Source organism: Motacilla alba, chromosome 9, assembly GCF_015832195.1.
Source record: "Motacilla alba alba isolate MOTALB_02 chromosome 9, Motacilla_alba_V1.0_pri, whole genome shotgun sequence".
Taxonomy (NCBI): domain Eukaryota; kingdom Metazoa; phylum Chordata; class Aves; order Passeriformes; family Motacillidae; genus Motacilla; species Motacilla alba.
In genome coordinates, this window is record NC_052024.1 from 6,786,724 (window position 1) to 6,810,361 (window position 23,638).

Genomic DNA, 23,638 nt, shown 5'->3' on the forward strand with positions numbered 1-23,638 from the left:
CTTATAGACACTAAACACATACATTTAAACTCACCTTATACACCTGCTTGGAACCCCCAAGTATGAGGCCTTAGGAAGTGGGGACACACATTAATCATTTCCAAGCAGAGTGGTGTGAAACTGGTGAAAAATGCCAGAGATGAAAGAGGCAGGGACCTCATCAGCAGCGATGCCTCGCCAGAGGCCACTCCCAGGAGCTTGGATGTTTCACAAACAAGGAATGTTTGTGGCCCCACGGGGCTCTGGGAACCGGCATAAAAGGCTGCGCTGCTCCAGGCTCTGCATCCTCGTCTCAGGCCTCCCTTTCCTCGAGGAACGAGGTAAGCCTGAGTCCGCTCCATCCTCCCTGTGGGCTGAACTGCTGTCATGGAGGCTGCCCGGCTTGATCCTTGGGCTGCCTCAGCTTGGCCCTGACACAGAACTGTTGCAGGGCCGTCAGCCTTTGCATGCTGGGGGGCTGGGGACAGCTGGGAAGAGGGGGCTTTGTTCCAGCAGAAGGGGACCAAAGGGGCTCAGCCTGAGGGGGATGTGGCCAGCAGAACTTGCACCTGCCGAGCTGTAACAAAATGTGCCCGTGCATGCCGGGACATCGTGTAACACAGCCATGTCTGTTCTGGAGATGGGCTGTGACCAGTCTTTCCACAGGGGCCTTAAAGCCACTGTGCTGGGTGCTACTGCTGAAGTGGGGCGGCCTGCCCGTGCCGTGCCACTCGGAGGGCTCGAGGAGGGTGGTGGGAGCTGTAGGCACAGAGTGTGTTTGGAAGAGCAAGTGTGTCCCTGGAGAGAGCTGAGGGACAGAGAGACAGACTGATCCTGAGGCTGCTTGGTGCTCCCTGCTCTGTGTTGCAGCTTTGCCTCCTGCACCGAGAGATGTCTTGCTGCAGACCCTGTCCCCCACGGCCCTGCGGCCCCTGTGGCCCCACTCCCCTTGCAAGCAGCTGCAGTGAGCCCTGCCTCGCCCGCTGCGCTGACTCCACGGTGTACATCGAGCCTTCGCCAGTGGTGGTGACCATGCCGGGCCCCATCCTCACCTCCTTCCCTCAGAACACAGCCGTGGGATCCTCTCTGTCAGCTGCTGTGGGCAGCTCCCTCAGCACCGCAGGGGTTCCCATCTCTTCTGGGGGCTCCCTTGGCCTGGGGGCCTCAGGCCTGTGTCTGCCTTTCTCCCGCTGCGGCCAGATCTGCTGAGGCCGGCGCATCATCCCCCTTGTCCTTGGCAAATGGGCCCATCTCTTGCCCTCCCTGGCCCCCCACATGTGTTCCTTGGTCTCTGTTCTGTGCCGCTGCTTCTGCTCCTTCTCATTAAAGCCTTTGTGCAGCACTGCTGGAGAGTTGTGCTTGTTTGTTCTCCTCCTCCCTCACCTGACACCTGCTCTGCCTGGCTGAGCTCTGGCTGCTGTCCTGAGCTTACCAGCAGCTGCACGAAGAGCTCCCAGCAACGAAATTACACCCGAGCACCAAAGCCTCAGTCACAGAGCCTGAGTCTGTAACCTGAAGATCACAGCCCTGCAGAGCCCCATGCCAATTTGTTCCTTGTGGGACTTACTTCAGATATTTTGAGTAACATTTCATTCCTGTCAGAGCTTCTTCACAAAAGCACAGAACAATCAATCTTCTCTCTTCTGTTGCTAGTGTTGGGATGTGGCAATGGTGTGAGTCCAGGATTGTGGGCTGGAAAGGAGAAAGGCACTTCTGTTCATGCCTGGACATCAGCAGTGTGGCTTCAACAGAGTTTGTCAGCAAAGTTCACTCTGTTTCTCACTAAATGCATGAAGCATAAGTAGAATATTTTCTTGAAATCAATGTTTAATGTTTTATAGGGAGACTGTGCATTCAGAAGTGTATGGTATGCAAAGGATATGGATACAAAATTAAAAGGGTGCAAAAGAGTTTGGCAGCACTCGATCCACATTCACAGCAAGGGCTTAATTTCAAACTGACAGTCACGACATTCATGCCGTTATCAATTCTCTTTCTCACATGCACAGACACACACGCTCTCTGTATTTAGGTGTGTAACTATACCTATTGAAAATGCCCCTCCAAAATGACCGGTCTTGGATATAGTTTTGTTTCCTGAATGCCAGATCATTCCCGTTGTCTCACTTGCAGAGAAAGTCCCAACACAAACTCTGGTCCGGATGAAGCCTTGTTATGACTAAAGCCCACTCTCTTACAGCCCTATAAAGAGTGGTCCAAAATGAGACCATTGGAGCTCTCCTGGGCCGCAGCAGGCTGTGACCAGCAATGTCCCTGAGTGGGACGGCTCTCACAGCCAGGGAACTCTCAGGGTTGCTACACTTGGGAGGATTGCCCAACAGGGACGAGTCCCGGTCTGTTACCCTCACTCCTTGAGGCCTGACCCTTCCCCCTTTGGGAGATGCAAAGGCATCCAAAGTGAGTGTTTCGCTGACCACTGAGGGGAATTTTTCACAGGCGCGTTGCTTATACCGACTCTTCCTATCTGTGTGCATGCACATGTGCACATATTTGCTATAGGAAATCTGGGAGAAATACTGCTTCCTTAGATGTTTAAGTACCTTGGAGATCTAAGTAAGTTAGGCCTGTCAGTAAGGTTTACTTAGAGCTACAGACTTACCTAAATGCTGCTTAGTGTTGTTCTTTAGCTAAGGATAACTTTGAAGTTGTAAGATAGGTTAAAGGCTATGAGGTGTTTTTCCTCTGCCACATTTTAAGGGTAAGATATTAATAAGTTTTTAGGTACGAGTTAAGTTAAAATACTGTTAAGTTTGAATGCTGTCGAGCATTTAGGCTGTGTTCCTTTGTATCCTTGCCCTCAGTGTCTTTTGTCTCACACACACAGACATAGGCAGTCATACACATACAAACACAAACACAAGCACACACACCCTCCCCCTAGACAGTTCTTGGTTCATTTCTGTTTTGATTGCTTGGCTTTTGTTTGGTTTTGTTGTAGCTTGTTTTACCTTGTTGTGCGTTAAGTGTCCTGTAAGTAGGAGAGTGCATCTTGCCGAGGAACTTTGTTGTGCTTCCCTGTACTATGAGATGTGGCTTTTGCCGATAGCGTTGGCAGTGCTTTTTTCAGCAGTCTCAAGCAGTGGTTTGTAAGAGGAGCCTTGGGCCGAAGTGCGTGGGTGTGGGTGTGGTGGCACAGGGTATGTGATGAGCAGGGCTGGCAGGGCTGGAGCAGGTAGTTGTGGCCGAGTGGTGAAGGCGATGGACTAGAAATCCATTGGGGTTTCCCCGCGCAGGTTCGAATCCTGCCAACTACGGGCACGCGCCCCTTTTGGGCTGCGGGCAGCTGACCACCCTGCACAGGGAGCACCCACAGGCGGCCGCCATGGACACCAGCTGCAGCTGCCCGAAGGCTCCTGCACTTGCAGCCCCGGCTGTTCCCCCAGCTCTGGGAGAGAGGAGCTGCTGGCAGCCTTGCCCGCCTGCAGAAGGGCCCTCTTCAGGGCAAGGGAAGGCCTGAGTTACACATGTAAGCGGCGGGGAGAAAAGCCTAGTGCTGCTGCAAGGCCTGTGCCCTGCAGCCAAGCCACTTGGTGTCGGGGAAGCACTGCAAGAGAAAAGAAGCTCAGACACCTTCCCAGCATCAATGAAGAAGGAAAGGGCAAGTGCAGCTGGCACCTGCAGCTGAGCATTTCATCCCCTCGCAGTAGCAGCAAGTGTTAAAGGCAAGGACCCTCAGCCTGACAACCTGCTGGGCACCAAGTGCCCAGAACTCAGAGCTTTTACTTCAGAGTAGCCATGAGCAGCACTGTGCTGAGTCACCAGAATTTGCAGAGGGAAAAGAGGAGCATTCTTTCTGCTGGCAATTCCAAGCAAAGGCAACCCATGCCCCTCCTTGTCCAGCAAAGATGTGAAGTGTCGGGCAGGTGCAGTGGTGCAGCGTGCTGGGAGCACAGCTGTGTTTGCGGGCAGGGCTGCAGCCGTGAGGATGTCGCTGGATTTCAGGTGCCCTCATGGTTGTCAAGGCCCAAGGCTGCAGCCTGCGTCCGGGCTTGCGTTGAGCAGGGGCAGCGTCAGCGTGGGTGTGAAAGGGCAAGTGTCTGTGCAGGGCTGTGTGCAGGAGGTGTGGGAGAGGGGCAAGGCCAGGCCGTGGAGCTGTGGAGGGCACTGTGAAGGGAGCTGAATTAGTCAGGGGATCTGTTTTGTGGGGTGGGGGAGGCGGAGCAGAGAGGAAGGGAAGGGGTGAGGGTCAGCAGTGGCTGGCAGCAGCAGGCTGCGGTGAGGGCAACGGCATACAGTCCTCAGGAGGAGCAGAGTGGCGCAGCGGGAGCGTGCTGGGCCCATAACCCAGAGGTCGATGGATCGAAACCATCCTCTGCTAAGGCACTTTTTTCTCCAAGGCTGCCTTGCCCAACAACTCTTACCCTGAATGGCTCCAGCAGTTTGGGCGATGATTGCCATAGCCTTCCTCTTTCCTCTACACCTGCTACCTGCTGCAGGAGATTAGTGGCACATTGCTTGGCACAGCTGCCTTCCCGGCAGGTGAGCAGGGCTCGGCCATTCCTGGCCAAGGCAGACCGGCTTCTCTTCAGCCTGGCTCCACACTGCCTGGCCTCTCCTGGTCCCGAAGGGCACAGATTCTTCCCTCCGCAAGTTCTTCTCCCACCGAGCACTTGAGCCGCTGCTCCTGCTCCACTCAGCTGGGATCCTGCCCAGGACTCCGGGCACCTCCCAGCCCAGCAGGCACACGCTGGCTTGGAGCCAGGTCAGCCTTGGCAAAAGCCAACTGCAGGGGCTGCTCTGGATCCTGCAGAGACTCCCAGAGAGTGGTGAGCCACTGCAGCCAGGTGGGCAGAGCAATTTGTGATTCTCCACACCTGGGCATCAGCCTGGGGTTGCAATGGGGCTCAGGCACTGAGTTGCCTTCTCCTTGCTTTGTCTCCAGCCATGCTTTGAGCAGGCATTTGGACTTGTGCCCTCCTGGGATGCCTTGCAGTCAAGTTCCTTGCGAGAGGGAAGAGTTCCCAGAGAGGGCTCTGCCCTCCTTGCTCTGCACCATAGGCAGTGAGTGAACTTCTTCCTCACAGGAACTGGGACTCGGTCTTTGCTCCGCCCTTGGTGTGCCACCTGTCCTTTCTCCTTGCTGCTCCAGCGCCTTTCCTGGGTTCACCAGAGGGTCTTTGTTCACCTTTTGTAGAGATGGGGCAATGTTTCCCTCTCAGTAGTCCTTAAGGAGCTGGACTGGCTCGGGCTGGAGAAGGCAAGGGGGCTTCTGCTGAGTGAAGGTAACTTCCCAAGGTAACTTTGCCTGGCTCCGAAAGGGCTTGTTGGAATTTGGGAAAGACAAGATTGTGCAGCATTTCTAGCCTGGCAGTTGTAAGAGAGGCCATGCCAGGCTTGCAGGAGGAGCGGTGCTGCTGGCCTGAAGGATGGAGTGATTAGAGAGTGCCTGGAGGCTCTGCAGGAAGGCTGCACTTGGCGATAGATGTGCAAGGCGGTGGAGAGACAGCCAGCCCCAGCTGGGGCCACAAGGCTGAGCGAGGCTCAGCACAGGGGCCAGAGGTGACTGGTGCAGGAGGTCCTATGGTGTAATGGTGAGCACTCTGGACTCTGAATCCAGTGATCTGAGTTCAAATCTCAGTGGGACCTGAGCCTTTTGGTTCCCTCAGGCTTTCCCTCAGCATGCTTACACTCTCGCAGCTCTCCTCTGCTGCTGGTTCTCTTGTGGACTGTTCCCTGATGAATTGCACAGCAGCTGCTGTGCAGACCACCCACTCAAAGCGGGTCAGGCACAGGACTCTGCTCTGGGACCATTGCCTCCTGTGTTGGCTGCATCCAAAACCGGAGACTGAGCTACACGCTCTGGGCAGCTGTTTCCAGGCTGGACCATTCCCACAGGAATAGCAGGTTACTCTGTGTGGCATTACTTCTATGCTCACCCCTGTCCACTGCTCCTTTCTTTCTCCATTCGTCTGTGGTTTCTTTTCCTCTATTCCCTGCCAGTTGCTTTCTCCTGCTCTGCAATCCATTCAAGGAGCTCTACCAATATTGGGCATTGCCCCATCATTGGGGTTCCATTTGTTGCCATGGGAGAGGGAAGGATCTTCCTGGCAGAGCAGGTGTCAGGTGAGGGAGGAGGAGAACAAACAAGCACAACTCTCCAGCAGTGCTGCACAAAGGCTTTAATGAGAAGGAGCAGAAGCAGCGGCACAGAACAGAGACCAAGGAACACGTGTGGGGGGCCAGGGAGGGCAAGAGATGGGCCCATTTGCCAAGGACAAGGGGGATGATGCGCCGGCCTCAGCAGATCTGGCCGCAGCGGGAGAAAGGCAGACACAGGCCTGAGCCCCCCAGGCCAAGGGAGCCCCCAGAAGAGATGGGAACCCCTGCGGTGCTGAGGGAGCTGCCCACAGCAGCTGACAGAGAGGATCCCACGGCTGTGTTCTGAGGGAAGGAGGTGAGGATGGGGCCCGGCATGGTCACCACCACCGGCGAAGGCTCGATGTACACCGTGGAGTCAGCGCAGCGGGCGAGGCAGGGCTCACTGCAGCTGCTTGCAAGGGGAGTGGGGCCACAGGGGCCGCAGGGCCGTGGGGGACAGGGTCTGCAGCAAGACATCTCTCGGTGCAGGAGGCAAAGCTGCAACACAGAGCAGGGAGCACCAAGCAGCCTCAGGATCAGTCTGTCTCTCTGTCCCTCAGCTCTCTCCAGGGACACACTTGCTCTTCCAAACACACTCTGTGCCTACAGCTCCCACCACCCTCCTCGAGCCCTCCGAGTGGCACGGCACGGGCAGGCCGCCCCACTTCAGCAGTAGCACCCAGCACAGTGGCTTTAAGGCCCCTGTGGAAAGACTGGTCACAGCCCATCTCCAGAACAGACATGGCTGTGTTACACGATGTCCCGGCATGCACGGGCACATTTTGTTACAGCTCGGCAGGTGCAAGTTCTGCTGGCCACATCCCCCTCAGGCTGAGCCCCTTTGGTCCCCTTCTGCTGGAACAAAGCCCCCTCTTCCCAGCTGTCCCCAGCCCCCAGCATGCAAAGGCTGACGGCCCTGCAACAGTTCTGTGTCAGGGCCAAGCTGAGGCAGCCCAAGGATCAAGCCGGGCAGCCTCCATGACAGCAGTTCAGCCCACAGGGAGGATGGAGCGGACTCAGGCTTACCTCGTTCCTCGAGGAAAGGGAGGCCTGAGACGAGGATGCAGAGCCTGGAGCAGCGCAGCCTTTTATACCGGGTCCCAGAGCCCCGTGGGGCCACAAACATTCCTTGTTTGTGAAACATCCAAGCTCCTGGGAGTGGCCTCTGGCGAGGCATCGCTGCTGATGAGGTCCCTGCCTCTTTCATCTCTGGCATTTTTCACCAGTTTCACACCACTCTGCTTGGAAATGATTAATGTGTGTCCCCACTTCCTAAGGCCTCATACTTGGGGGTTCCAAGCAGGTGTATAAGGTGAGTTTAAATGTATGTGTTTAGTGTCTATAAGATTCCATCACTTGTTCTTCTTGATGGTTACTTTGATTCCAGTAACAGGTAAATTCAGCCATTAAGTGACACCTCAGGTCATCTCTCAGGAGCTTTCAGTGCAGGCACTCTGGATAATCCTGAGAGCCATTTCTTTCGTGGGTCATCACAGACCTACAGAAGACTGTGGGTCAGTTGGGGCACCAAGTCAACACTGCACAACTTCATACTGGGGAATAGACCCAAGTGTGCTGGGAGGTAGCAAAGCCAAGGGAAGTCCATGTTCAATTGGCAAGATGTCTCCTGCAGGCCAGAGTGACAGCCATGGGGAATTTGCTTACGGTCACAGGCTGTGCCACGGCCTGGTCTTGAGATCAAAGAGATGCTGTGTCCCTCCCTGAAACAGACCCACAGCCACACTGACCTGCTTTACTCAGCGTGCTCATCCCAGAGGCCAGAGACCCAGCTGGTGGCTTTGGGGAAAAGGCTGTGGGCAGGGAGCCCATAACCCAGGGCTGTTATTTCTGGGTCTGGGATGGGCTTTGCCATTCCATTCCATGCATTTTACATTTCAAAGGGACACTGGATCAGTCTCCCAGAGCACCAGAGTGGGTGTCATTGTGATGTGGAAGAGCTGGGAAAATCCCTGAGCTCCAGGCAAACCTGAGTCACCCAGTGTGGACTTCAGTGGACTGGGTGCCTCAGACTCAGGCGCTCAAGGGATAACAGAGCTCATATCCTCGATGTTCTGCTGCCATGAAGGATATTTCCCCACCTTGTATTGCCAGTCATGGATCACCTGGTCCTTGTCTGCAATCTCCTGCATTTGCTGTCTCCCAAGGCAGGGTCTTTTGGTGGCTGCTCAAGGGCTGTAGTGACTCAGAGTAGCCCACATCAACCCCAGAAGGTCAGTGTGGAGCTCTGGAGGATGCGTGTTGATATCAACTGCTCTGGGCAGATCGCACTGCCCCAGTTCCTCAGCAGGCTCTGGGCCTTGTCCTGCTCACTTCTAAGCACTGACACAGCTTACAAAAGAGGTCACTATCCCTTGCACAGCTCTCCCAGGCCTGTCCCTTGTCCTCCTCCAGGCAGCTCTGGGATTTCCTTTCTTGCAACTTATGATTGCTGCCTCTTGCCCTTTGTCAGAGCACCTCTCAGGAGCATTTGGCTTCATTCTCTCCAGAACTGCCAGGATGTGCTGGAGGCAGCAGCTCCATGCACCCCTCCATGCCTTGCTCATCAGTGCAGGCAGCCCCAGTGACATCTCCTGCAGGTCCTCCCCGTCGAGGACCTGAGAGGCTCATCTGTAGGAGCCCTTTCCATCTCCTGGTGGCCTCCCAGAGGTGCAGGGCATCCCTGGAAGGGCTGCTCAGGAGACAGGGACCACTCTAATAGGGACAGTGTTCAGAGGATAACTGGGCAAGACCCACAGTTTATGGAGGCAGCTGGGAAGTTTGTTCTTCTCTGAGAGGGAGCAGAAGACTTCCAGAGGTCTCTGCCAACCTCCATTATCCTGGGTTGCCCTGCATCCCCTGGGCCCTTGAGCACCTACCAAAATGCAATGCCTTTTGGAAAGCTGCAGCAGCAGCAGCAGCAGCAGCAGGGGATTACATGGATGCACAAGGTGGTTTGGGACCAGTGCTAAAAGGCCTGGAAATGCCCCTGACAAAGGCAGAAATTTTGGAGGAAAGAGGCCATGTGCTCTGGTATCCCTGGAATGCCTGAGTCCAGGGCATCGTGTGTGCTCATTTCCACATCAGCATGATTCAGGTTTGCCTGAAGCTCATGGATTTTCCCAACTCTGCTACATCACAGTGATTCCCACTACCTGTGGGAGGCTGATCCAATGTCCCTTTGAACTGTGATATTAGGTGAATGCACAAAGTGATGCCTGCCCCAGGAAAAGAAGCCATGAGCTTTGGGCTCCCTGTCCTCAGCCTCTTCCCCAAAGCCACCATCCAGATCCTGGCCTCAGGGCTGGACACACTGAGCAAAGCGGGTCAATTTCTGCTTGAGAAAATGGGTCAATTTGTCTTTCAGGGAGAGACTTAGGCATGCCTTTCATCACCTTCCTACGTGTTGAATGCCATGTTTTCCAGAGGATCCCAACTTCCCAAGCTGAGGCCAGAGCTCTGGCTGTCAAATGCCAAGGTCAGAGTAATCCCAAACCTGGACACAGGCTAGGCCTTGAGTGGACTGAGAGCACACCTGAGCAGGGGGACTTGCAGATTCTGGTGGTTGAAACTCTGAACATCAACCTGCAGTGCCTGCTAGCAGCCCAGTGCAAAAACCCAATCATATTCTGGTCTGCATCCAGAGCCATGTGGCCAGCAGGTCAAGGGAGGGGACTGTCCTGCTCTACTCGGCTCTCATGACACTGTACCTGGGGTACTGCCTCCAGCCCTAGGACCCACAGCCTAAGAAGCACACGGACCTGCTGCAGTGGGTCCAGAGGAGCCACAGAGAGCACCAGGCAGCTGGAGCCATCAGCCTGTGAGGACAGGCTGAGAGGGTTGGGGTTGCGTAGCAAAGAGAAGAGAAGGCTCCCAGGAGACATTCAGTTAAGAAAGGGAAGGATACCTGGTTGGGATGTGGAGGTATGGGTCAAGGGCTACCAGTTCAAAACTAAAAGCAGGTCTATTTAGATTAGATATTGGGAAGGAATCTTTTCCTTGGAAAGGCCCGGTATACCGGAACAGGTTGTCCAGAGAAGTTGTAGAAGCTGTTTCAGGGGGGATCGAGCCAGATGATTTTAAGGTCCATTCCATCCCAAGGTGATTCTGAGAGTCATGGCCGGATTTTGGGTTGTACAAAGAGGGAGGAGAACATTTGAGATGAAAGAGGCAGGGACCTCATCAGCAGCGATGCCTCACCAGAGGCCACTCCCAGGAGCTTGGATGTTTCACAAACAAGGAATGTTTGTGGCCCCACGGGGCTCTGGGACCCGGTATAAAAGGCTGCGCTGCTCCAGGCTCTGCATCCTCGTCTCAGGCCTCCCTTTCCTCGAGGAACGAGGTAAGCCTGAGTCCGCTCCATCCTCCCTGTGGGCTGAACTGCTGTCATGGAGGCTGCCCGGCTTGATCCTTGGGCTGCCTCAGCTTGGCCCTGACACAGAACTGTTGCAGGGCCGTCAGCCTTTGCATGCTGGGGGCTGGGGACAGCTGGGAAGAGGGGGCTTTGTTCCAGCAGAAGGGGACCAAAGGGGCTCAGCCTGAGGGGGATGTGGCCAGCAGAACTTGCACCTGCCGAGCTGTAACAAAATGTGCCCGTGCATGCCGGGACATCGTGTAACACAGCCATGTCTGTTCTGGAGATGGGCTGTGACCAGTCTTTCCACAGGGGCCTTAAAGCCACTGTGCTGGGTGCTACTGCTGAAGTGGGGCGGCCTGCCCGTGCCGTGCCACTCGGAGGGCTCGAGGAGGGTGGTGGGAGCTGTAGGCACAGAGTGTGTTTGGAAGAGCAAGTGTGTCCCTGGAGAGAGCTGAGGGACAGAGAGACAGACTGATCCTGAGGCTGCTTGGTGCTCCCTGCTCTGTGTTGCAGTTTTGCCTCCTGCACCGAGAGATGTCTTGCTGCAGACCCTGTCCCCCACGGCCCTGCGGCCCCTGTGGCCCCACTCCCCTTGCAAGCAGCTGCAGTGAGCCCTGCCTCGCCCGCTGCGCTGACTCCATGGTCTACATCGAGCCTTCGCCAGTGGTGGTGACCATGCCGGGCCCCATCCTCACCTCCTTCCCTCAGAACACAGCCGTGGGATCCTCTCTGTCAGCTGCTGTGGGCAGCTCCCTCAGCACCGCAGGGGTTCCCATCTCTTCTGGGGGCTCCCTTGGCCTGGGGGGCTCAGGCCTGTGTCTGCCTTTCTCCCGCTGCGGCCAGATCTGCTGAGGCCGGCGCATCATCCCCCTTGTCCTTGGCAAATGGGCCCATCTCTTGCCCTCCCTGGCCCCCCACACGTGTTCCTTGGTCTCTGTTCTGTGCCGCTGCTTCTGCTCCTTCTCATTAAAGCCTTTGTGCAGCACTGCTGGAGAGTTGTGCTTGTTTGTTCTCCTCCTCCCTCACCTGACACCTGCTCTGCCAGGAAGATCCTTCCCTCTCCCATGGCAACAAATGGAACCCCAATGATGGGGCAATGCCCAGTATTGGTAGAGCTCCTTGAATGGATTGCAGAGCAGGAGAAAGCAACTGGCAGGGAATAGAGGAAAAGAAACCACAGACGAATGGAGAAAGAAAGGAGCAGTGGACAGGGGTGAGCATAGAAGTAATGCCACACAGAGTAACCTGCTATTCCTGTGGGAATGGTCCAGCCTGGAAACAGCTGCCCAGAGCGTGTAGCTCAGTCTCCGGTTTTGGATGCAGCCAACATAGGAGGCAATGCAATGGTCCCAGAGCAGAGTCCTGTGCCTGACCCACTTTGAGTGGGTGGTCTGCACAGCAGCTGCTGTGCAATTCATCAGGGAACAGTCCACAAGAGAACCAGCAGCAGAGGAGAGCTGCGAGAGTGTAAGCATGCTGAGGGAAAGCCTGAGGGAACCAAAAGGCTCAGGTCCCACTGAGATTTGAACTCAGATCACTGGATTCAGAGTCCAGAGTGCTCACCATTACACCATAGGACCTCCTGCACCAGTCACCTCTGGCCCCTGTGCTGAGCCTCGCTCTTGCACATCTATCGCCAAGTGCAGCCTTCCTGCAGAGCCTCCAGGCACTCTCTAATCACTCCATCCTTCAGGCCAGCAGCACCGCTCCTCCTGCAAGCCTGGCATGGCCTCTCTTACAACTGCCAGGCTAGAAATGCTGCACAATCTTGTCTTTCCCAAATTCCAACAAGCCCTTTCGGAGCCAGGCAAAGTTACCTTGGGAAGTTACCTTCACTCAGCAGAAGCCCCCTTGCCTTCTCCAGCCCGAGCCAGTCCAGCTCCTTAAGGACTACTGAGAGGGAAACATTGCCCCATCTCTACAAAAGGTGAACAAAGACCCTCTGGTGAACCCAGGAAAGGCGCTGGAGCAGCAAGGAGAAAGGACAGGTGGCACACCAAGGGCGGAGCAAAGACCGAGTCCCAGTTCCTGTGAGGAAGAAGTTCACTCACTGCCTATGGTGCAGAGCAAGGAGGGCAGAGCCCTCTCTGGGAACTCTTCCCTCTCGCAAGGAACTTGACTGCAAGGCATCCCAGGAGGGCACAAGTCCAAATGCCTGCTCAAAGCATGGCTGGAGACAAAGCAAGGAGAAGGCAACTCAGTGCCTGAGCCCCATTGCAACCCCAGGCTGATGCCCAGGTGTGGAGAATCACAAATTGCTCTGCCCACCTGGCTGCAGTGGCTCACCACTCTCTGGGAGTCTCTGCAGGATCCAGAGCAGCCCCTGCAGTTGGCTTTTGCCAAGGCTGACCTGGCTCCAAGCCAGCGTGTGCCTGCTGGGCTGGGAGGTGCCCGGAGTCCTGGGCAGGATCCCAGCTGAGTGGAGCAGGAGCAGCGGCTCAAGTGCTCGGTGGGAGAAGAACTTGCGGAGGGAAGAATCTGTGCCCTTCGGGACCAGGAGAGGCCAGGCAGTGTGGAGCCAGGCTGAAGAGAAGCCTGGTCTGCCTTGGCCAGGAATGGCCGAGCCCTGCTCACCTGCCGGGAAGGCAGCTGTGCCAAGCAATGTGCCACTAATCTCCTGCAGCAGGTAGCAGGTGTAGAGGAAAGAGGAAGGCTATGGCAATCATCGCCCAAACTGCTGGAGCCATTCAGGGTAAGAGTTGTTGGGCAAGGCAGCCTTGGAGAAAAAAGTGCCTTAGCAGAGGATGGTTTCGATCCATCGACCTCTGGGTTATGGGCCCAGCACGCTCCCGCTGCGCCACTCTGCTCCTCCTGAGGACTGTATGCCGTTGCCCTCACCGCAGCCTGCTGCTGCCAGCCACTGCTGACCCTCACCCCTTCCCTTCCTCTCTGCTCCGCCTCCCCCACCCCACAAAACAGATCCCCTGACTAATTCAGCTCCCTTCACAGTGCCCTCCACAGCTCCACGGCCTGGCCTTGCCCCTCTCCCACACCTCCTGCACACAGCCCTGCACAGACACTTGCCCTTTCACACCCACGCTGACGCTGCCCCTGCTCAACGCAAGCCCGGACGCAGGCTGCAGCCTTGGGCCTTGACAACCATGAGGGCACCTGAAATCCAGCGACATCCTCACGGCTGCAGCCCTGCCCGCAAACACAGCTGTGCTCCCAGCACGCTGCACCACTGCACCTGCCCGACACTTCACATCTTTGCTGGACAAGGAGGGGCATGGGTTGCCTTTGCTTGGAATTGCCAGCAGAAAGAATGCTCCTCTTTTCCCTCTGCAAATTCTGGTGACTCAGCACAGTGCTGCTCATGGCTACTCTGAAGTAAAAGCTCTGAGTTCTGGGCACTTGGTGCCCAGCAGGTTGTCAGGCTGAGGGTCCTTGCCTTTAACACTTGCTGCTACTGCGAGGGGATGAAATGCTCAGCTGCAGGTGCCAGCTGCACTTGCCCTTTCCTTCTTCATTGATGCTGGGAAGGTGTCTGAGCTTCTTTTCTCTTGCAGTGCTTCCCCGACACCAAGTGGCTTGGCTGCAGGGCACAGGCCTTGCAGCAGCACTAGGCTTTTCTCCCCGCCGCTTACATGTGTAACTCAGGCCTTCCCTTGCCCTGAAGAGGGCCCTTCTGCAGGCGGGCAAGGCTGCCAGCAGCTCCTCTCTCCCAGAGCTGGGGGAACAGCCGGGGCTGCAAGTGCAGGAGCCTTCGGGCAGCTGCAGCTGGTGTCCATGGCGGCCGCCTGTGGGTGCTCCCTGTGCAGGGTGGTCAGCTGCCCGCAGCCCAAAAGGGGCGCGTGCCCGTAGTTGGCAGGATTCGAACCTGCGCGGGGAAACCCCAATGGATTTCTAGTCCATCGCCTTCACCACTCGGCCACAACTACCTGCTCCAGCCCTGCCAGCCCTGCTCATCACATACCCTGTGCCACCACACCCACACCCACGCACTTCGGCCCAAGGCTCCTCTTACAAACCACTGCTTGAGACTGCTGAAAAAAAGCACTGCCAACGCTATCGGCAAAAGCCACATCTCATAGTACAGGGAAGCACAACAAAGTTCCTCGGCAAGATGCACTCTCCTACTTACAGGACACTTAACGCACAACAAGGTAAAACAAGCTACAACAAAACCAAACAAAAGCCAAGCAATCAAAACAGAAATGAACCAAGAACTGTCTAGGGGGAGGGTGTGTGTGCTTGTGTTTGTGTTTGTATGTGTATGACTGCCTATGTCTGTGTGTGTGAGACAAAAGACACTGAGGGCAAGGATACAAAGGAACACAGCCTAAATGCTCGACAGCATTCAAACTTAACAGTATTTTAACTTAACTCGTACCTAAAAACTTATTAATATCTTACCCTTAAAATGTGGCAGAGGAAAAACACCTCATAGCCTTTAACCTATCTTACAACTTCAAAGTTATCCTTAGCTAAAGAACAACACTAAGCAGCATTTAGGTAAGTCTGTAGCTCTAAGTAAACCTTACTGACAGGCCTAACTTACTTAGATCTCCAAGGTACTTAAACATCTAAGGAAGCAGTATTTCTCCCAGATTTCCTATAGCAAATATGTGCACATGTGCATGCACACAGATAGGAAGAGTCGGTATAAGCAACGCGCCTGTGAAAAATTCCCCTCAGTGGTCAGCGAAACACTCACTTTGGATGCCTTTGCATCTCCCAAAGGGGGAAGGGTCAGGCCTCAAGGAGTGAGGGTAACAGACCGGGACTCGTCCCTGTTGGGCAATCCTCCCAAGTGTAGCAACCCTGAGAGTTCCCTGGCTGTGAGAGCCGTCCCACTCAGGGACATTGCTGGTCACAGCCTGCTGCGGCCCAGGAGAGCTCCAATGGTCTCATTTTGGACCACTCTTTATAGGGCTGTAAGAGAGTGGGCTTTAGTCATAACAAGGCTTCATCCGGACCAGAGTTTGTGTTGGGACTTTCTCTGCAAGTGAGACAACGGGAATGATCTGGCATTCAGGAAACAAAACTATATCCCAAGACCGGTCATTTTGGAGGGGCATTTTCAATAGGTATAGTTACACACCTAAATACAGAGAGCGTGTGTGTCTGTGCATGTGAGAAAGAGAATTGATAACGGCATGAATGTCGTGACTGTCAGTTTGAAATTAAGCCCTTGCTGTGAATGTGGATCGAGTGCTGCCAAACTCTTTTGCACCCTTTTAATTTTGTATCCATATCCTTTGCATACCATACACTTCTGAATGCACAGTCTCCCTATAAAACATTAAACATTGATTTCAAGAAAATATTCTACTTATGCTTCATGCATTTAGTGAGAAACAGAGTGAACTTTGCTGACAAACTCTGTTGAAGCCACACTGCTGATGTCCAGGCATGAACAGAAGTGCCTTTCTCCTTTCCAGCCCACAATCCTGGACTCACACCATTGCCACATCCCAACACTAGCAACAGAAGAGAGAAGATTGATTGTTCTGTGCTTTTGTGAAGAAGCTCTGACAGGAATGAAATGTTACTCAAAATATCTGAAGTAAGTCCCACAAGGAACAAATTGGCATGGGGCTCTGCAGGGCTGTGATCTTCAGGTTACAGACTCAGGCTCTGTGACTGAGGCTTTGGTGCTCGGGTGTAATTTCGTTGCTGGGAGCTCTTCGTGCAGCTGCTGGTAAGCTCAGGACAGCAGCCAGAGCTCAGCCAGGCAGAGCAGGTGTCAGGTGAGGGAGGAGGAGAACAAACAAGCACAACTCTCCAGCAGTGCTGCACAAAGGCTTTAATGAGAAGGAGCAGAAGCAGCGGCACAGAACAGAGACCAAGGAACACATGTGGGGGGCCAGGGAGGGCAAGAGATGGGCCCATTTGCCAAGGACAAGGGGGATGATGCGCCGGCCTCAGCAGATCTGGCCGCAGCGGGAGAAAGGCAGACACAGGCCTGAGGCCCCCAGGCCAAGGGAGCCCCCAGAAGAGATGGGAACCCCTGCGGTGCTGAGGGAGCTGCCCACAGCAGCTGACAGAGAGGATCCCACGGCTGTGTTCTGAGGGAAGGAGGTGAGGATGGGGCCCGGCATGGTCACCACCACTGGCGAAGGCTCGATGTACACCGTGGAGTCAGCGCAGCGGGCGAGGCAGGGCTCACTGCAGCTGCTTGCAAGGGGAGTGGGGCCACAGGGGCCGCAGGGCCGTGGGGGACAGGGTCTGCAGCAAGACATCTCTCGGTGCAGGAGGCAAAGCTGCAACACAGAGCAGGGAGCACCAAGCAGCCTCAGGATCAGTCTGTCTCTCTGTCCCTCAGCTCTCTCCAGGGACACACTTGCTCTTCCAAACACACTCTGTGCCTACAGCTCCCACCACCCTCCTCGAGCCCTCCGAGTGGCACGGCACGGGCAGGCCGCCCCACTTCAGCAGTAGCACCCAGCACAGTGGCTTTAAGGCCCCTGTGGAAAGACTGGTCACAGCCCATCTCCAGAACAGACATGGCTGTGTTACACGATGTCCCGGCATGCACGGGCACATTTTGTTACAGCTCGGCAGGTGCAAGTTCTGCTGGCCACATCCCCCTCAGGCTGAGCCCCTTTGGTCCCCTTCTGCTGGAACAAAGCCCCCTCTTCCCAGCTGTCCCCAGCCCCCAGCATGCAAAGGCTGACGGCCCTGCAACAGTTCTGTGTCAGGGCCAAGCTGAGGCAGCCCAAGGATCAAGCCGGGCAGCCTCCATGACAGCAGTTCAGCCCACAGGGAGGATGGAGCGGACTCAGGCTTACCTCGTTCCTCGAGGAAAGGGAGGCCTGAGACGAGGATGCAGAGCCTGGAGCAGCGCAGCCTTTTATGCCGGTTCCCAGAGCCCCGTGGGGCCACAAACATTCCTTGTTTGTGAAACATCCAAGCTCCTGGGAGTGGCCTCTGGCGAGGCATCGCTGCTGATGAGGTCCCTGCCTCTTTCATCTCTGGCATTTTTCACCAGTTTCACACCACTCTGCTTGGAAATGATTAATGTGTGTCCCCACTTCCTAAGGCCTCATACTTGGGGGTTCCAAGCAGGTGTATAAGGTGAGTTTAAATGTATGTGTTTAGTGTCTATAAGATTCCATCACTTGTTCTTCTTGATGGTTACTTTGATTCCAGTAACAGGTAAATTCAGCCATTAAGTGACACCTCAGGTCATCTCTCAGGAGCTTTCAGTGCAGGCACTCTGGATAATCCTGAGAGCCATTTCTTTCGTGGGTCATCACAGACCTACAGAAGACTGTGGGTCAGTTGGGGCACCAAGTCAACACTGCACAACTTCATACTGGGGAATAGACCCAAGTGTGCTGGGAGGTAGCAAAGCCAAGGGAAGTCCATGTTCAATTGGCAAGATGTCTCCTGCAGGCCAGAGTGACAGCCATGGGGAACTTGCTTACGATCACAGGCTGTGCCACGGCCTGGTCTTGAGATCAAAGAGATGCTGTGTCCCTCCCTGAAACAGACCCACAGCCACACTGACCTGCTTTACTCAGCGTGCTCATCCCAGAGGCCAGAGACCCAGCTGGTGGCTTTGGGGAAATGGCTGTGGGCAGGGAGCCCATAACCCAGGGCTGTTATTTCTGGGTCTGGGATGGGCTTTGCCATTCCATTCCATGCATTTTACATTTCAAAGGGACACTGGATCAGTCTCCCAGAGCACCAGAGTGGGTGTCATTGTGATGTGGAAGAGCTGGGAAAATCCCTGAGCTCCAGGCAAACCTGAGTCACCCAGTGTGGACTTCAGTGGACTGGGTGCCTCAGACTCAGGCGCTCAAGGGATAACAGAGCTCATATCCTCGATGTTCTGCTGCCATGAAGGATATTTCCCCACCTTGTATTGCCAGTCATGGATCACCTGGTCCTTGTCTGCAATCTCCTGCATTTGCTGTCTCCCAAGGCAGGGTCTTTTGGTGGCTGCTCAAGGGCTGTAGTGACTCAGAGTAGCCCACATCATCCCCAGAAGGTCAGTGTGGAGCTCTGGAGGATGCGTGTTGATATCAACTGCTCTGGGCAGATCGCACTGCCCCAGTTCCTCAGCAGGCTCTGGGCCTTGTCCTGCTCACTTCTAAGCACTGACACAGCTTACAAAAGAGGTCACTATCCCTTGCACAGCTCTCCCAGGCCTGTCCCTTGTCCTCCTCCAGGCAGCTCTGGGATTTCCTTTCTTGCAACTTGTGATTGCTGCCTCTTGCCCTTTGTCAGAGCACCTCTCAGGAGCGTTTGGCTTCATTCTCTCCAGAACTGCCAGGAGGTGCTGGAGGCAGCAGCTCCATGCACCCCTCCATGCCTTGCTCATCAGTGCAGGCAGCCCCAGTGACATCTCCTGCAGGTCCTCCCCGTCGAGGACCTGAGAGGCTCATCTGTAGGAGCCCTTTCCATCTCCTGGTGGCCTCCCAGAGGTGCAGGGCATCCCTGGAAGGGCTGCTCAGGAGACAGGGACCACTCTAACAGGGACAGTGTTCAGAGGATAACTGGGCAAGTCCCACAGTTTATGGAGGCGGCTGGGAAGTTTGTTCTTCTCTGAGAGGGAGCAGAAGACTTCCAGAGGTCTCTGCCAACCTCCATTATCCTGGGTTGCCCTGCATCCCCTGGGCCCTTGAGCACCTACCAAAAGGCAATGCCTTTTGGAAAGCTGCAGCAGCAGCAGCAGCAGCAGGGGATTACATGGATGCACAAGGTGGTTTGGGACCAGTGCTAAAAGGCCTGGAAATGCCCCTGACAAAGGCAGAAATTTTGGAGGAAAGAGGCCATGTGCTCTGGTATCCCCGGAATGCCTGAGTCCAGGGCATCGTGTGTGCTCATTTCCACATCAGCATGATTCAGGTTTGCCTGAAGCTCATGGATTTTCCCAACTCTGCTACATCACAGTGATTCCCACTACCTGTGGGAGGCTGATCCAATGTCCCTTTGAACTGTGATATTAGGTGAATGCACAAAGTGATGCCTGCCCCAGGAAAAGAAGCCATGAGCTTTGGGCTCCCTGTCCTCAGCCTCTTCCCCAAAGCCACCATCCAGATCCTGGCCTCAGGGCTGGACACACTGAGCAAAGCGGGTCAATTTCTGCTTGAGAAAATGGGTCAATTTATCTTTCAGGAAGAGACTTAGGCATGCCTTTGATCACCTTCCTACGTGTTGAATGCCATGTTTTCTAGAGGATCCCAACTTCCCAAGCTGAGGCCAGAGCTCTGGCTGTCAAATGCCAAGGTCAGAGTAATCCCAAACCTGGACACAGGCTAGGCCTTGAGTGGACTGAGAGCACACCTGTGGAGGGGGACTTGCAGATTCTGGTGGTTGAAACTCTGAACATGAACCTGCAGTGCCTGCTAGCAGCCCAGTGCAAAAACCCAATCATATTCTGGGCTGCATCCAGAGCCATGTGGCCAGCAGGTCAAGGGAGGGGACTGTCCTGCTCTACTCGGCTCTCATGACACTGTACCTGGGGTACTGCCTCCAGCCCTAGGACCCACAGCCTAAGAAGCACACGGACCTGCTGCAGTGGGTCCAGAGGAGCCACAGAGAGCACCAGGCAGCTGGAGCCATCAGCCTGTGAGGACAGGCTGAGAGGGTTGGGGTTGCGTAGCAAAGAGAAGAGAAGGCTCCCAGGAGACATTCAGTTAAGAAAGGGAAGGATACCTGGTTGGGATGTGGAGGTATGGGTCAAGGGCTACCAGTTCAAAGCTGAAAGCAGGTCTATTTAGATTATATGTTGGGAAGGAATCTTTTCCTTGGAAAGGACTGATACACCGGAACAGGTTGTCCAGAGAAGTTGTAGAAGCCGTTTCAGGGGGGATCGAGCCAGATGATTTTAAGGTCCATTCCATCCCAAGGTGATTCTGAGAGTCATGGCCGGCTTTTGGGTTGTACAAAGAGGGAGGAGAACATTTGAGATGAAAGAGGCAGGTACCTCATCAGCAGCGAGGCCTTGCCAGAGGCCACTCCCAGGAGCTTGGATGTTTCACAAACAAGGAATGTTTGTGGCCCCACGGGGCTCTGGGAACCGGCATAAAAGGCTGCGCTGCTCCAGGCTCTGCATCCTCGTCTCAGGCCTCCCTTTCCTCGAGGAACGAGGTAAGCCTGAGTCCGCTCCATCCTCCCTGTGGGCTGAACTGCTGTCATGGAGGCTGCCCGGCTTGATCCTTGGGCTGCCTCAGCTTGGCCCTGACACAGAACTGTTGCAGGGCCGTCAGCCTTTGCATGCTGGGGGCTGGGGACAGCTGGGAAGAGGGGGCTTTGTTCCAGCAGAAGGGGACCAAAGGGGCTCAGCCTGAGGGGGATGTGGCCAGCAGAACTTGCACCTGCCGTGCTGTAACAAAATGTGCCCGTGCATGCCGGGACATCGTCTGACACAGCCATGTCTGTTCTGGAGATGGGCTGTGACCAGTCTTTCCACAGGGGCCTTAAAGCCACTGTGCTGGGTGCTACTGCTGAAGTGGTGTGGCCTGCCCGTGCCGTGCCACTCGGAGGGCTCGAGGAGGGTGGTGGGAGCTGTAGGCCAGAGAGACAGACTGATCCTGAGGCTGCTTGGTGCTCCCTGCTCTGTGTTGCAGCTTTGCCTCCTGCACCGAGAGATGTCTTGCTGCAGACCCTGTCCCCCACGGCCCTGCGGCCCCTGTGGCCCCACTCCCCTTGCAAGCAGCTGCAGTGAGCCCTGCCTCGCCCGCTGCGCTGACTCCACGGTGTACATCGAGCCTTCGCCGGTGGTGGTGACCATGCCGGGCCCCATCCTCACCTCCTTCCCTCAGAACACAGCCGTGGGATCCTCTCTGTCAGCTGCTGTGGGCAGCTCCCTCAGCACCACAGGGGTTCCCATCTCTTCTGGGGGCTCCCTTGGCCTGGGGGCCTCAGGCCTGTGTCTGCCTTTCTCCCGCTGCGGCCAGATCTGCTGAGGCCGGCGCATCATCCCCCTTGTCCTTGGCAAATGGGCCCATCTCTTGCCCTCCCCGGCCCCCCACACGTGTTCCTTGGTCTCTGTTCTGTTCCGCTGCTTCTGCTCCTTCTCATTAAAGCCTTTGTGCAGCACTGCTGGAGAGTTGTGCTTGTTTGTTCTCCTCCTCCCTCACCTGACACATGCTCTGCAAGGAAGATCTGGGAGTTTTCTTTTTGTTGATTGAAACCTTTAGGGCTCTACACCAGGAAACCGAAACCTTGGGTACACAGAACTTTTTGAAAGAAAGCTTCATTGTTTTTCCCTTTGGGCAAAGTTGGATAAACCCCAGACAAAAGTTAGGTAAAAAATATAAGTTTTATCATTTCCACTAAGAGTTGGCCGCAGGTGTAAGGGAAGAGGAAGGCTTTGGCTAGTGTATATCAAAAGGCTGGAGCCAAGCAGGGTAAGAGTTGTTGGGCAAGGCAGCCTTGGAGAAAAAAGTGCCTTAGCAGAGGATGGTTTCGATCCATCGACCTCTGGGTTATGGGCCCAGCACGCTCCCGCTGCGCCACTCTGCTCCTCCTGAGGCCTGCCTGCCATTGCCCTCACCGCAGCCTGCTGCTGCCAGCCACTGCTGACCCTCACCCCTTCCATTCCTCTCTGCTCCGCCTCCCCCACCCCACAAAACAGACCCCCTGACTAATTCAGCTCCCTTCACAGTGCCCTCCACAGCTCCACGGCCTGGCCTTGCCCCTCTCCCACACCTCCTGCACACAGCCCTGCACAGACACTTGCCCTTTCACACCCACGCTGACGCTGCCCCTGCTCAACGCAAGCCCGGACGCAGGCTGCAGCCTTGGGCCTTGACAACCATGAGGGCACCTGAAATCCAGCGACATCCTCACGGCTGCAGCCCTGCCCGCAAACACAGCTGTGCTCCCAGCACGCTGCACCACTGCACCTGCCCGACACTTCACATCTTTGCTGGACAAGGAGGGGCATGGGTTGCCTTTGCTTGGAATTGCCAGCAGAAAGAATGCTCCTCTTTTCCCTCTGCAAATTCTGGTGACTCAGCACAGTGCTGCTCATGGCTACTCTGAAGTAAAAGCTCTGAGTTCTGGGGACTTGGTGCCCAGCAGGTTGTCAGGCTGAGGGTCCTTGCCTTTAACACTTGCTGCTACTGCGAGGGGATGAAATGCTCAGCTGCAGGTGCCAGCTGCACTTGCCCTTTCCTTCTTCATTGATGCTGGGAAGGTGTCTGAGCTTCTTTTCTCTTGCAGTGCTTCCCCGACACCAAGTGGCTTGGCTGCAGGGCACAGGCCTTGCAGCAGCACTAGGCTTTTCTCCCCGCCGCTTACATGTGTAACTCAGGCCTTCCCTTGCCCTGAAGAGGGCCCTTCTGCAGGCGGGCAAGGCTGCCAGCAGCTCCTCTCTCCCAGAGCTGGGGGAACAGCCGGGGCTGCAAGTGCAGGAGCCCTCGGGCAGCTGCAGCTGGTGTCCATGGCGGCTGCCTGTGGGTGCTCCCTGTGCAGGGTGGTCAGCTGCCCGCAGCCCAAAAGGGGCGCGTGCCCGTAGTTGGCAGGATTCGAACCTGCGCGGGGAAACCCCAATGGATTTCTAGTCCATCGCCTTCACCACTCGGCCACAACTACCTGCTCCAGCCCTGCCAGCCCTGCTCATCACATACCCTGTGCCACCACACCCACACCCACGCACTTCGGCCCAAGGCTCCTCTTACAAACCACTGCTTGAGACTGCTGAAAAAAGCACTGCCAACGCTATCGGCAAAAGCCACATCTCATAGTACAGGGAAGCACAACAAAGTTCCTCGGCAAGATGCACTCTCCTACTTACAGGACACTTAACGCACAACAAGGTAAAACAAGCTACAACAAAACCAAACAAAAGCCAAGCAATCAAAACAGAAATGAACCAAGAACTGTCTAGGGGGAGGGTGTGTGTGCTTGTGTTTGTGTTTGTATGTGTATGACTGCCTATGTCTGTGTGTGTGAGACAAAAGACACTGAGGGCAAGGATACAAAGGAACACAGCCTAAATGCTCGACAGCATTCAAACTTAACAGTATTTTAACTTAACTCGTACCTAAAAACTTATTAATATCTTACCCTTAAAATGTGGCAGAGGAAAAACACCTCATAGCCTTTAACCTATCTTACAACTTCAAAGTTATCCTTAGCTAAAGAACAACACTAAGCAGCATTTAGGTAAGTCTATAGCGGTAGCTGAACCTTACTGACAGGCCTAACTTACTTAGATCTCCAAGGTACTTAAACATCTAAGGAAGCAGTATTTCTCCCAGATTTCCTATAGCAAATATGTGCACATGTGCATGCACACAGATA

The 23,638-nt window shown here is 55.1% G+C and overlaps 8 non-coding genes across 8 annotated transcripts; 3 read left to right on the top strand and 5 right to left on the bottom strand.

Annotated features, from left to right (window-relative positions):
* The first annotated feature begins 3,172 nt into the window (after positions 1 to 3,172).
* TRNAS-AGA lies at positions 3,173 to 3,254 on the top strand. Its single transcript has one exon. It is a non-coding gene; the product is annotated as a tRNA-Ser (tRNA).
* Positions 3,255 to 4,246: 992 nt separating this feature from the next.
* TRNAM-CAU lies at positions 4,247 to 4,318 on the top strand. The gene has a single exon. It is a non-coding gene; the product is annotated as a tRNA-Met (tRNA).
* Positions 4,319 to 5,514: 1,196 nt separating this feature from the next.
* TRNAQ-CUG lies at positions 5,515 to 5,586 on the top strand. The gene has a single exon. It is a non-coding gene; the product is annotated as a tRNA-Gln (tRNA).
* A 6,354-nt stretch (positions 5,587 to 11,940) lies between these two features.
* On the bottom strand, positions 11,941 to 12,012 carry TRNAQ-CUG. Its single transcript has one exon. It is a non-coding gene; the product is annotated as a tRNA-Gln (tRNA).
* Positions 12,013 to 13,167: 1,155 nt separating this feature from the next.
* TRNAM-CAU lies at positions 13,168 to 13,239 on the bottom strand. Its single transcript has one exon. It is a non-coding gene; the product is annotated as a tRNA-Met (tRNA).
* A 992-nt stretch (positions 13,240 to 14,231) lies between these two features.
* TRNAS-AGA lies at positions 14,232 to 14,313 on the bottom strand. The gene has a single exon. It is a non-coding gene; the product is annotated as a tRNA-Ser (tRNA).
* A 7,468-nt stretch (positions 14,314 to 21,781) lies between these two features.
* TRNAM-CAU lies at positions 21,782 to 21,853 on the bottom strand. The gene has a single exon. It is a non-coding gene; the product is annotated as a tRNA-Met (tRNA).
* Positions 21,854 to 22,845: 992 nt separating this feature from the next.
* On the bottom strand, positions 22,846 to 22,927 carry TRNAS-AGA. The gene has a single exon. It is a non-coding gene; the product is annotated as a tRNA-Ser (tRNA).
* Positions 22,928 to 23,638: the final 711 nt, after the last annotated feature.